General features: G+C 42.1%; 1 protein-coding gene across 7 annotated transcripts in view; it reads left to right on the top strand.

Moving 5' to 3' along the window:
- The window catches only part of UBE2H (ubiquitin conjugating enzyme E2 H), a 124,485-nt gene that overhangs the window by 54,032 nt on the left and 56,602 nt on the right, over positions 1-13,851 (top strand). The window contains exon 1 of one of the 7 annotated variants that reach the window (XM_063641638.1): positions 3,120-3,464. The exons of 5 other annotated variants lie outside the window; for them this stretch is intronic. The gene's annotated coding sequence lies outside the window, so the exon portion shown is untranslated. Of the gene's footprint in view, positions 1-3,119; positions 3,465-4,977; positions 5,086-13,851 lie in introns of those variants that run through there. One more of the 7 variants, XM_063641639.1, reaches the window with a different exon arrangement.

Here is a 13,851-nt window from a genome sequence, read left to right as displayed (position 1 = left end):
TCTAGGCAGTGGGACTAGAAGTTGCGGGGTGGAAAGGCTATTTTAAGCCCCAGTCATGTTTTTAAAAGACAAGAAAAAAAAAAAGGCCTGAAACTCAACACTTGATCTGATGAGGTTATTTGGTTGTATTGAGGGTGCTCTTGTGTCTTTCAGGAGGGATTCTCCTCTGCACTGTGCCCTCAGATTGCACCAGCACATCTCACATGGTGGCACCTGAGCCTATCAGTTCTACTTGTCTCCGTGGTGCAAACATGAGAGAAGGAAACTCAATAGTTTTTTCACCTTTTCAATGTCAAGTTTTCTTACTATATATACATCCACTGTTGTATATGTGTCTAGGTTTGTTTTCTGTCGTTTTGCCAAATAGCTTGATTTTTTTCATATTATTCAATTCTTCAGGAAGTACTACTTCTTGTGAGAAACTTGATTTTTAATTTCCTTCCCATACTTCATAACAATATAGCATTTATTCTTATTGTTGAAGCATATTTAAATCTCAAACTTCTACTTAAGTGATTAGGTTGGTTTCTATACCATTCATTTATCACTTCATATGTCCTAATTGTACCTGACAGATCATTTCTTAACTGTATGTTAATCATTTCTGTTGGTCTTGAGCTAGCAGTTTCGCTAATATGGCAGGGTGGCTTTTTCTCTGAGATCTATCACCTGTTAGTAGTATGATGCTGAAAATAGCTCTACCACTCTTGTTGTATCACATTGCACACCTAGATACAGTCTACTTTCACCTCCCTTGACTTTCCAGGGTTTTCGTGCTTACTCATATTGGTGTGATTTTCTTGTGGTAGGGTATTTCTTTAACAGCAGTTTTTTTCCATACAGTAATTCATTTCTTTTGCTTATTTTCACTATGGATTTTTTTAAAAAGCAGCATTCCAGTTTCTGTTGAAAGTTTTTTATGCCACTTCTTTCGTCCTAAATGTTGATAAAGATAATAAATACAGGCAGCTTATAATAGCTATTTGAACATATTATCAAATAAGGTATTTTCCTATTAACTACACTTCTGTATAGTTTTTAAGCAGAGTTTCAATCAAGAAGACACTGCTATTTTTCTATATCTCTTTAGATTACTGTTTGATTTTTTAAAACACTGTTTATACAAGTTTTTATCAAACTTCCAACAGATAATGGGTACTGCCTCTCATAAATCTTCCAAAGGGACAATGGAAACTGGGCCCAGTTGAATAAAGGCATATTCATTTGTTTTGGAATGCAGAGTTCTCTGCATGTAGATTACATTTAGCATTCTGTCTGGTGTATCCATCTGTAGTTTTGCTTTTTTCAGAATAAAACCTTGACAGTAATTTTGGACCTGTTACTTTATTTCTTTTTGCATGTATTGCTTTAAAAAGGCCAAAGTCTAGTATTCTCTTCCCCTTTTTAAGTTTTATGAAATCAAGGTTAAATTGATATTAGTGCCACTTAATATTTGACACCTGCTATGCCTAATGAACTTGAAGTAGTAAAGGGAGCAGCAGGGATCAGCCATTCATGTTATGCAAGATAACTAAAGAACAAGCAGACTATGATTAGAGCTTTAGACTAGTGGGTTCTAACCTCTTTATAAGAGCAAACTCATTGTTTATATGTGCATATGTGTTACCTTTTCCATTTTCCTCTGGATTTATAGGTATTTGAGTTTTAAGAATTTTCTTGAGATTATATTATAGAAGTCATTAAGATGGGGAATCAATCTCTAGAGACATAAACTGGTAATTAGCCAGTGTAGGGAAGGAAAGGAAGATGAGGCATGGTCTGGTTTGTGGACCTGGGTCTTTGAGTAAGTGGCTCCATGACTTTGGGGTGCGCTGAATGTAATGTAAGGGGAAGGGGATGATGGCATATCTGGCATCTCGTCCTGCTCCTTTTTTATGATCCATTATTCACACTTTGATCATCTTTATCTGCTGAATGGGTACGGCAGCTTGGTATTTATTAATTATCACCCACCACTCTACAGAGGTAACTATTTGTCACTATGAAGAATGCCAAAGAAAATATTTCCTCGTAAAATTTAACTGCTTACTGTGAATGATTCATAAATGCCTGATTAAAAGGTCTGTGAGTAGAGATTTTTATGCACTGACTTAGCTAAATGCTACTTCACTGAGTGGCATTGCAGTCTATATGTCAAGTTAGAGTAAAAACTGTATTTAAAATGGAAAAAAAAAAAAAAGGGCCAAGCGAGGTGACTCACACCTATAATCCCAGCACTTTGGGAGCCTGAGGTAGAAGGATCACTCGAGACCAGTAGATTGAGACTAGTCTGGGCAACATAAGGAGACCTCATCTATACAAAAAATAAAAAATGAGCCAGATATGCTGATGCATGCCTGTAATCCAAGCTACTGGGGTGGCTGAGGTGGGTGGATCATTTGAACCTGGGAGGGTCGAGGCTTCAGTGAGCTGAGCCGAGATCTCGCCACTGGACTCCAGCCTGGGCAACAGAATGAGACCCTGTTTCAATCAATCAGTAAATAAATAAATACAATGAAAATAAAATGAAAAATGGAAGCAGTGTTCTTAAAGATTTTCTTTTTTTTTTGAGACGGAGTCTCACTCTTACTCAGGCTGGAGTGCAGTGGTGTGATCTCGGCTCACTGCAACGTCTGCCTCCTAGATTCAAGCGATTCTCCTGCCTCAGCCTCCAGAGTAGCTGGGATTACAGGTGCCCACCACCACATCCAGCTAATTTTTTGTATTTTTTAGTAGAGACGGGGTTTCGCCACGTTGGAGGCTGGTCTTGAACTCCTAACCTCAGATGATCCACCTGCCTTGAATCCCAAAGTGCTGGGATTACCAGGCATGAGCCACGATGCCCAGCCAGGATTTTTCAGAGAACATTAGAAACTTGAATACCAAAGGCACTACATAGATACTCCATAAAGTCATATTAAATTTAGCTTTTTATTGAGAAGTTGCTTTGTGTTGAGCACTTTGAGTGGTGTAGCAAAGACACATACAGCCCAAAAGGGGAAGTAGGATTTTTTCTGTTGTTTTTTTTTTTGAGACACAGTCTTGCTTTGTCGCCCAGGCTGGAGTGCAGTGGCGTCATCTCAACTCACTGCAAGCTCCACCTCCCGGATTCACGCCATTCTCCTGCCTCAGCCTCCCGAGTAGTTGGGACTACAGGCACCTGGCTAATTTTTTTATATTTTTAGTAGAAACGGGGTTTCACCATGTTAGCCAGGATGGTCTCCATCTCCTGACCTCGTGATCCACCCACCTTGGCCTCCAAAAGTGCTGGGATTTCAGGTGTGAGCCACCGTGCCCGGCCTAGTAGGATGTTTTTAAATAGGTATTTTGGGGAGGGGGAGTTGGGGGGAAGAAATAAATAGATGTTTTCATTAGGATTTTGCAGAGGGCCACCTGATTATTTGTACATCTTTGTATCATTTACGGGGAAATTATATGTTGCCTATGACTTGGAAGTTTTCAAGGTGAGTTGCTGTTGTCATTTTTAAGGTTGTGATTTGTTTTCCTTGTCTTGCCAGCCTCCTGTGATTAGGTAGGTTCTGCCTTTGGAATGACAAGATTCTTCCTGCATCTTTTTCTCATGTGCACAATGGTTTCGTCTCCCCTCCACCCTTAGAATTTGCAGATCTAGGTCTTCCGCCTGTGCTTCCCTTCATGCCATAGCCCGCATGTGACAGGTGCTAGAGACTACGTGACAGCCATAACTAAATGCCACTTGGGACTTCTGCTGTCAGATGCACAGCTCATTGTTTGCCTCCAGGCCTACAGTTAACCAGGAAAGATTTTTGTTGTCTAATTATTTTATAATTTCCTGAGAGCAGAAAAAGTGGATTTTAATTAAGTACCAAATGTCTTTTAAGGTCCTACCTTCTGAAAGTTTTCCAAAAAGTTTTTAAAACAATTTTTCTAGATTTGGAATTTCATTGTGGACTTGTTAATATCTCTGAAGTGTCTCATGTCTTGAGAATCTTGCAGGACTTTATTTATTCTCTGCAGTTCAATCCAAGTTTGCAGATTTTAAACTGAATGCTTGACTAGCTGATGGTTATTTGACAGTGAGTGTCAATCTTTCCATAGAATTAGGATGTACTTTGAGAAAAGAAGTTAAAAAAAAAAAATGATGGGGATGGGCCGGGCGTGGTGGCTCAGGCCTGTAATCCCAGCACTTTGGAAGGCTGAGGCTGGTGGATCACCTGAGGTCAGGAGTTCAAGACCAGCCTGGCCAGCATAGTGAAACCCTGTCTCTACTAAAAATACAAAAAATTAGCCGGGTATGGTGGTGCGTGCCTGTAATCCCAGCTACTTGGGAGGCTGAGGCAGGAGAATCACTTGAACCTGGGAGGTGGAGGTTGCAGGGGCCAAGATCATGCCATTGCACTCCAGCTTGGGCAACAAGAGCAAAAACTCCATCTCAAAAAAAAAAAAAAAAAAAATGGGATTAGATATGAAACAAAAGCACATCATTTATTTATTAAGAGACAAGGTCTTGTTCTGTTGCTCAGGCTGGAGTGCAGTGGCGTGATCATGGTTCACTGCAACCTCGACCTCCTGGGCTCAAGCGATCCTCCCGAGTAGCTGGGACTACAGGCGCATGCCACCATGCCCAGCTAATTTTTTTATTTTTTGTAGAGATGGCATTTCACCATATTGCCCAAGCTGGTCTCAGATTTCTTTTTTGTTTGTTTGTTTTTGTTTGTTTTTGTTTTTTTTTTTTGAGATGGAGTCTCGCTCTGTCACCCAGGCTGGAGTGCAGTGGCACGATCTCGGCTCACTGCAAGCTCCACCTCCCGGGTTCACGCCATTCTCCTGCCTCAGCCTCTCCGAGTAGCTGGGACTACAGGCGCCCGTGGTCTCAGATTTCTAAGCTCAAAAGATCTGCCTGCTTTGACCTCCTAAAATGTTGGAATTACAGGCGTGAGCCACCGCACCTGGTCCCATTTATTTATTATTTTATTTTATTTTTTTGAGACAGAGTCTCTGTTGCCAGACTGGAGTGCAGTGGCACGATCTCAGCTCACCACAACCTCTGCCTCCCAGGCTCAAGCAGTTCTCCTGCCTCAGCCTCCTGAGTAGCTGGGATTATAGGTGTGTACCTCCATGCCCTGCTAATTTTTGTATTTTTAGTAGAGACAGGGTTTCCCCATGTTAGGCTGGTCTTGAACTCTTGACCTCAGGTGATCCGCCTGCCTGGGCCTCCCAAAGTGCTGGGAGTACAAGTGTGAACTACCGTGCCCAGCCCAAAAGTAGGCTTTTGATTAACCCTTTAAGGGTTAAGAGAGTAATATACTATTTAGCTAATATACTGCTAATTTATATACATGCATTTGTACACTATGTAAATTTGTAATTTTCAGTTGCAAGTAAGCAAATACGCACTATTGCCATAAAACAGCAAAGCAGTCAAGTTTGTTTATTAAGAAGCTATTGATATTTCATCGAGAGCCTTCTAGCTTCTAAACATTTTAAAGTGCGTAACTGAAGTTGGAACTTCTCTCAAAATCTTTGTTTTGACTATATTTCCTTGCTCTCAAGATGGTATCATTATTTTTCCCTATTTCCCTTCACTTTTCTCTCTCTGAAACTGTTTCTGCAATTGGATCATTTCTGACTTTGAGTATCTGACTTTGTAAATCTGCTTTTAAAAATATTTTGTTTTGGGTGGGAGTGTGATACTTAGATTTCTTACCTTTCTGATAAACATGTCTTAACATGTTTCTATGAGTCTTAATTTTTCTTTGAAAAATTTTTTTTTTTTTTTTGAGACGGAGTCTCGCTCTTTCACCCAGGCTGGAGTGCAGTGGCGCGATCTCGGCTCACTGCAGGCTCCGCCTCCCGGGGTTCACGCCATTCTCCTGCCTCAGCCTCCCGCGTAGCTGGGACTACAGGCGCCTGCCACCTCGCCCGGCTAATTTTTTGTATTTTTAGTAGAGCCGGGGTTTCACCGTGTTAGCCAGGATGGTCTCGATCTCCTGACCTCGTGATCCGCCCGCTTCGGCCTCCCAAAGTGCTGGGATTACAGGCGTGAGCCACCGCGCCCGGCCTCTTTGAAGATTTTTTACTTTATTATTTGGAAGTCTGGTAGAATAATACATTCAGGGAAAAGCCAAGTTATAGTGATGATTTTCCTATTTAAATAACGTTTACTTGGTTTTTGCCTATGTTTGGTTTGTGACATAGAAACTCTAAACGAAGCATAACACTAGAGAAGAACAATTTTCTCTCCTAAGGCTAGGCTGATTTAGTCTGCTAGGTGGTAGTGAACATGCTTGCGATTTAACCTTACTTGTACCGGTTGACTCTGTAAAATTTTAAAACTATATGTTACCCTTTACTCCTAAGATAATGGGTCTTTAAGTATTCAGGGTACTATAGTAAGTTGCCAATTTTTTTTTGCTTCTGGGCAATACATATTTATTTTGAAATGGCTATTTTTAAATAAGTGATACTTCCCTTATTCAGAAGCTGTTTGACAGCTTTAGCCAACTAATTTAGTTGTAAACCGCTAAAACTTACATATTTTATTGATTGGAGAGTGTCTTTCTTAGGATATATTTACCCTTTTTTTTTAAACATAAAGTAATCTCGTGAACTTCGGTTATCTGATTTTTCTAGCCTACTGTAGATACGTTTTAAAGAATAGTAGCCTAGTGTCATCTCCCAAACATAGCTGAAGGTTAAGAATAAAGAGAAACTAGGAAAAGAACCTCTCAATGCAAGGACTTTAGCATAACAGTATGGGAAATTTTCTACAGCAAAAAAATAAGTATATTCCTTATTTGTTCCTAAGGGTATCCTTGTATTTTGTAGTACAGTATAGCAACTATTATTCATAATGATGACCCAGCATCAAGAAAGGGTGTAGTTGGCTGGACGCGGTGGCTCATACCTGTAATCCCAGCACTTTGGGAGGCCAAGGTGGGTGGATCACCTGAGGTCAAGAGTTTGAGACCAGCCTGAACAATATGGTGAAACCCTGTCTCTATTAAAAATACAAAAATTAGCCGGGCGTGATGGTGTACACCTGTAATCCCAGCTACTCAGGAGGCTGAGGAAGGAGAATCTCTTGAATCCAAGAGGTGGAGGTTGCAGTGAGCCAAGATCCTGCCACCGCACACCAGCCTGTGCGATGGGAGCGAGACTCCATCTCAAAAAAAAAGAAAGGGTGAGGCCTGATGTGGTGGCTGACGCCTGTAATCCCAGCATTTTGGGAGGCCGAGGCGGGCGGATCACGAGGTCAGGAGATTGAGACCATCCTGGCTATGGTGAAACCCCGTCTCTACCAAAAATACAAAAAATTAGCTGGGCGTGGTGGCGGGCGCCTGTAGTCCCAGCTGCTTGGGAGGCTGAGGCAGGAGGATGGCGTGAACCCGGGAGGCGGAGCTTGCAGTGAGCCCAGATCTCACCCCTGCGCTCCAGTCTGGGCAACAAAGCAAGACTCCGTCTCAAAAAAAAAAAAAAAAAAAAAATGGTGTAACATGTTTTTTTAGTATTCTGATTAAGAATATAGGAAAAAAACTAAAAACACACACACAAACTACATTATATAAACTTTGAATTTTAGTTTTGTGGCAATTCATTCAGGTAAAGTTTTTTTTGTTTGTTTGTTTGTTTTTTTTTTTTTTTGAGACAGTCTCGCTCTGTAGCCCAGGCTGGAGTGTAATGGCATGATCTCGGCTCACTGCAACCTCTGCCTCCCTGTTCAAGCAGTTCTCCTGTGTCAGCCTCCCGAGTAGCTGGGATTACAGGCACGTGTCACCGTGCCCAGCTAATGTTTGCATTTTTACTAGAGTTGGGGTTTCACCATGTTGGCCAGGCTGGTCTTGAACTCCTGACCTTGTGATCCGCCTGCCTTGGCCTCCCAAAGTGCTGGGATTATAGGCGTGAGCTACCATGCCCGGCCTATTTATTTTTACATTAAAAGAATTAAGTTCCTGTTGTGTCAGCTGCTGGGCCTGGTACCTTTGGATATACAGTATTTCATTTAATTTTCCACAATTCTGTGAGTGAGGTAATGTCCCTTCCCTGCATCCCCTCCCTCTTTGTTTAGAGATTAAGAAACAGGCTCAGATTTAGCCAGGTGTGGTGGCGCATGCCTGTAATCCCAGCTATTGAGGAGGTTGAGGCAGGAGACTCTCTTGAACTGGGGAGGCAGAGGTTGTGGTGAGCCAAGATGGCACCATTGCACTCCAGCCTGGGCAACAGGAGTGAAACTCTGTCTCAAAAAAAAAAAAAAAAAAAAGGCTCAGATTTAATTGATTTATAAGTTGATTATTTTTTTTTTTGAGAGAGAGTCTTGCTCTGTCACCCAGGCTGAAGGGCAGTGGTACAATCTCGGCTCACTGCAACCTCCACCTCCTGGGTTCAAGCCATTCTCCTGCCTCAGCCTCCTGAGTAGCTGGGATTACAAGCGCCCGCCACCACGCCCAGCTAATTTTTTTTTGTATTTTTAGTAGAGACGGGGTTTCTCCATTTTGGCCAGGCTGGTCTCAAACTCCTGACCTTGTGATCTACTTGCCTTGGCCTCTCAAAGTGCTGGGATTACAGGCGTGAGCCACCACGCCCAGCCTATAAGTTGACTTCTTTAAGTCATGAGTTTTCTAGCTGTTTATAATATATTGCCACTTTGGTTTATCCACTGATAACCTCAAATTTAGTGTTTTCAAAAGTAAACTCATTAATAGTATCTTTCTTTACAAAACTGATTCCTGCTGTCCTGTGTTTCACTTTGCCATTAATAGTATCACCGTTGGCTGGTCGCAGTGGCTCACGCCTATAATCCCAGTATTTTCGGAGGCTGAGGCAGGCGGATCATCTGAGATCAGGAGTTCAATCCCAGCCTGGCCAACATGGTGAAATACAAAAATACAAAAATCTAAAAATACAAAAATTAGCCGTGCATGGTGGCAGGCACCTGTAATCCCAGCTACTTGGGAGGCTGAGGCAGGAGAATCGCTTGAACCTGGGAGGCGGAGGTTGTAGTGAGCCGAGACCACACCATTGCATTCTAGCCTGAGCAACGAGCAAAACTCCATCTTAAAAAAAAAAAAAATATATATATATATATATATATGGTATCACTTCACCTGTCTGAGAGGCGAAAATTAAGGCCTCGGACTGGCAACTTCATTCATGTGTTCATCTTATTTTTAAATTTATTTATTTTTAAGCCACAGAGTCTATGTTTGTCACCCAGGCTGGAGTTCAGTAGTGTCGTCATAGCTTACTACAGCCTCAAACTCCTGGGCTCTAGCAATCCTCTTGCTTCAGCCTCCAAAGTAGCTGGGACTACAGGCTCGTACCACCCTGCCCAGCTAATTTTTTGGTGTTTTTTGTAGAGATGGGGGTCTCACTATGTTGCCCACGCTGGTCTCTAACTTAACTCTTGGGCTCATATGGTCCTCCCCTGTCAGCCTCCCGATTAGCTAGGACTATAAGCACGTACCACCATGCCTGGCTAATGTTTAAAAATTTTTTGTAGAGACTGGGTTTTGTTATGTTGCCCAGGCTGGTCTCAGACTCCTGGCCTCAAGCAATCTTTCTGCCCTTGCTTCCCAAAGTGTTGGGATTAAATAGGTGTGAACCACTACACCCGGCCTCATGTTCATTTATAGTCTACTATTTGCTAGGTACTCTTATGTGAACAAAATAAACAATTCCTGCTCTTACGGAGCTTGCACTGCAGTAGGAGATAATAGTAAAATACATAGTGTATTGCATGGTGGGAATGTTAGGAGTAAGTGGTTGTAAATAGGATATCCCAGAAGGCCTCACTGAGAGGGAGACATTGGAGCACATATGCTTTGTTTACACTTAGAAATTTAGAGCTTGAATTAGAAATTAGAAGATTGATTTTGAGATCCAATTTTTTGGTTTCTTGTGAAAATTAGACATTGTAGCAACGTTGGAGCTTTCTACTGGCTCTGCCAGGTCTGTTCAGCTGTGAAGGCCTGTGAGGGCTCTGTTTAATGTCCCATGATTCCTGTGGCTGTTATCTTAGTTGAGGGCTTGAATATTTCTTTTCTGCTCTTTTGCTTTATTCCCACCTTCAGCCAGTCCTACACACCACAATTTGGTTATCTTTGTAAACTCTGCTTATTCCCACCTTCAGCCAGTCCTACGCACCACAGTTGGGTTATCTTTGTAAAGCACAGGTAGATGCACTGTGCATGGAATACTATTTCCCTGTTTGCCAGATAAAATCCACACTTCGGAGCCCTCCGTAATGTGGTCTTGGCCTACTTTCTAGTATTCCCTGGGGTCCATTCATCAAAATAAAAATGTATTTTTTTTTTTTTTTTTTTGAGACGGAGTCTTGCTCTGTCGCCCAGGCTGGAGTGCAGTGGCGCGATCTCGGCTCACCGCAAGCTCCGCCTCCCGGGTTCATGCCATTCTCCTGCCTCAGCCTCTCCAAGTAGCTGGGACTACAGGCGCCCGCCACCACGCCCGGCTCATTTTTTGTATTTTTAGTAGAGACGGGGTTTCACCGTGGTCTCGATCTCCTGACCTCGTGATCCTCCCGCCTCGGCCTCCCAAAGTGCTGGGATTACAAGCGTGAGCCACCGAGTAAAAATGTATTGTTCTCAGTTTCCTGAATCAGTTCTATACTAAATCTTTGCATTAAATTCCTTCTCCCACCTCGACGTGTCCAAATCACACTCTGTTTAGGACATTTTGTAAGTCCTTGTCTTCCATAGCAGACCATCCCTATCCCTCCCTCCGGGCTGGAAGAAATCTCTCCTACTCTAAGCTATAGTAGTACTTTATGCAGACTCTTTCTGTACTTCTTAATAAACAGATCTCATTTTCCCTTGCTAGACTTCAAACTTCTGGAAGGCAGTCTCTGTGTAAGAATAGTTTTTGTGGCCGGGCGTAGTGGCTCATGCCTATAACCCTAGCACTTTGGGAGGCTGAGGCGAACGGATCACTTGAGGTCAGGAGTTCAAGACCAGCCTGGCCAATATGGTGAAACTCTGTCTCTACTGAAAATACAAAAAGTAGCCAGGTGTGGTGCCAGGCGCCTGTAATCCCAGCTACTTGGGAGGCTGAGGCAGGAGAATGGCTTGAACCTGGGAGGCGGAGGTTGCAGTGAGCTGAGATCGGGCCACTGCACTCCAGCCTGGGTGACAGAATGAGACTCCGTCTCAAAAAAAAAAAAAAAAAAAAAAAGATGGGGTCTTGCTATGTTGCCCAGGCTGGTCTCAAACTCCTGGGCTCAAACAGTCCTCCCACCTCAGCCTCCTAAAGTGCTAGGATAACAGGAGTGAGCCACTGCAATGGTCCCTAAATTTTATACATATGGATTTCATCACTGGTAGAAGCCCACTTCCCATTGTCTTTTCTCAATGCCACTTTTCTTTTTTTCTCTTAGCAAACCTTTCCCAAGATATGCTCATTTTCTGAATAGCTTTTATTTCTGCCATTCAATTTCTCTTTTGAGTAAAAGCCTTCCCCCTCTTCATTTGAAGAACATTAAAAAACGCTTAAAAATTTTTTTCAGCTTCTTACTTCAATCAGGAGCCTTTCTATTGGACATGACCATTTTTCCTTGTAGTTTAAGAGCGTATCTGGTTAGGATGTTGCCCAGAGGCTGTTTGTCATGGATATACAGACACATGCTTGTCTTTCTTCCATGTGATTGAATTTTTCATAGACATCCTTATGAAACCACTTGAACTTGTTTCCTTCAGACTGTTAGCAGAGTATGCTTCTCTTTCAATGTAAAGTCTTTGTTTTTGTTTTTGTTTTTGTTTTTGTTTTGTTTTAGACGGAGTTTCACTCTTGTTGCCCAGGCTGGAGTGCAATGGTGTGATCTCGGCTCGCCGTTACCTCCGCCTCCCGAGTAGCTGGGATTACAGGCATGTGCCACGGTGCCTGGCTAATTTCATATTTTTAGTAGAGACAGGGTTTCTCCATGCTGGTCAGGCTGGTCTCAAACTCCCGACCTCAGGTGATCCGCCCGCTTCGGCCTCCCAAAGTGCTGGGATTACAGGCGTGAGCCACCTCGCCTAGCCAGTCTTTGCTTTCTTAAATACTGGATCACTTGCTATTTTTTGTCTTCTTCAAACTGTTGTACCTCAGGAAAACTTAGATTGTTTTATAAATGTTCAAGAGAGGCCGGGCACGGGCCTCATTAATAGTATCACCTTTGGCTGGGCGTGGTGGCTCACGCCTGTAATCCCAACACTTTGGGAGGCTGAGGCAGGTGGATCACAAGGTCAGGAGTTCAAGACCAGCCTGACCAACATGGTGAAACCCCATCTCTACTAAAAATACAAAAATTAGCCTGGCGTGGTGGTGCGCACCTATAATCCCAGCTACTTGGGAGACTGAGGCAGGAGAATTGCTTCAACCTGGGAGGCCGAGGTTGTGGTGAGTTGAGATCGTGCCACTGCACTCCAGCGTGGGTGACAGAGCAAGACTCCATCTCAAAAAAAGAAAAAAAGTTCTAGAGAGCTCTAGTTGCTAAATTCTAGTTCTAGTTCTTGTTCTTAGCTCTAGCAGCTAAGCTTTATGCCTTTACAAAGCTAAACTTTTGATAACTGTATTATTAGGTTTTTAAAGAACTTTTACTATATTATGGAAAACTTAAACGTAAAACAAAAATAGCGAGAACAGTGTAACAAATCACCATGTGCCACTGGGACTCGATCATTAACGTGGGATTCAATCATTAATGTTGCCGGCCCTCTACTGTTTCTTCTATACCTCTTCTACCCACACTGGGTTATTTACTAGCAAATCCTAGGAACATTTTTATTAGTAAATATTTCCATTTATGTCTCTAAAAGAGAAGGATTCCTTGTAAACATATCCCCCCCAAAGCACTATTTTTGTGATACCTACATATTAATGGATTAACAGACATATTTTTTTTTTAACAACAACAAAAAAAACCAAACCAGGTAGTGAAAGTTACCAAGTTTCTTCAGCTTTCCTAGTGTGACTCATCTCCAGGAGAGTAGGAAACAGGTGGGTCTGAACACAGAAATCCACACGACTTGCTTCTGCCCTCTGCACAGAAGCACATTCTTTATGCCAGGACCTCGTTCCCTTCCACACAGCTCAGGGAGGGCACCCTTTTATTTTATGAACTCGTTATCAGTAAATTTAGGACTCAATGGTCCCTGAATCCTTGGTCCTTGACCTGTTATTGTCAATCCTTAAGGCCCAGACTTCACCTTTGGCTTCCTTTCTGGAAAATTTCAGAACTGTATAAAAATCACTTATAAAACTCTGATAGACACATTTTGCCAAGAATGTCATTTATCTCTTGACAGTTTGGCATTTGCCTTTAAATATTAGATTGTGTAATCATAATGGCATTCAGGGAAAATAATGTGGTGGGTGGCTGGCACTTTAAAAAGTGAAATGGACTTGGGTTCTTGGGAATGTTAATCATTATTCTACACAAAATGGCAATACCCCTTAATAGTGAAATGCTAAGTGGGTATAAAGCAGTATTGGTGAATAAGATCAAAAAAGGTGAGTATAAAATGTGATTTATGGGCTTATTTAATGAGTTTTTACCAGAACAGTGTCTGAAGGATATTTTATATTTTTAAGCCGTGAAACAGAAAGTAATGAGGAATATTCTAGTGAGTCCCACCAGTCTCCCAGCCTGACCAGCACATCCAGAAATAGATCATTATTTTTGTCATTTTAACCTGCCTTCTTATTGCCTTCCTTGCCCTTGACTTTGCAGCAGAGAGGAGAAAGAAACTCATGGTCTCTCCCATAAATACACATGGTAACAGCAGTGAAGTAATTATTATGTATTTTTTGGCAAGTCATTCATTCAGTGGTGATGGAATGGCTTATTTTTAATGCAGTATTTTTCTTTAGACTAAACCT

This window comes from Symphalangus syndactylus, chromosome 6, assembly GCF_028878055.3.
Source record: "Symphalangus syndactylus isolate Jambi chromosome 6, NHGRI_mSymSyn1-v2.1_pri, whole genome shotgun sequence".
Classification (NCBI taxonomy): domain Eukaryota; kingdom Metazoa; phylum Chordata; class Mammalia; order Primates; family Hylobatidae; genus Symphalangus; species Symphalangus syndactylus.
This window is presented reverse-complemented; position numbering and strand designations above follow the sequence as displayed.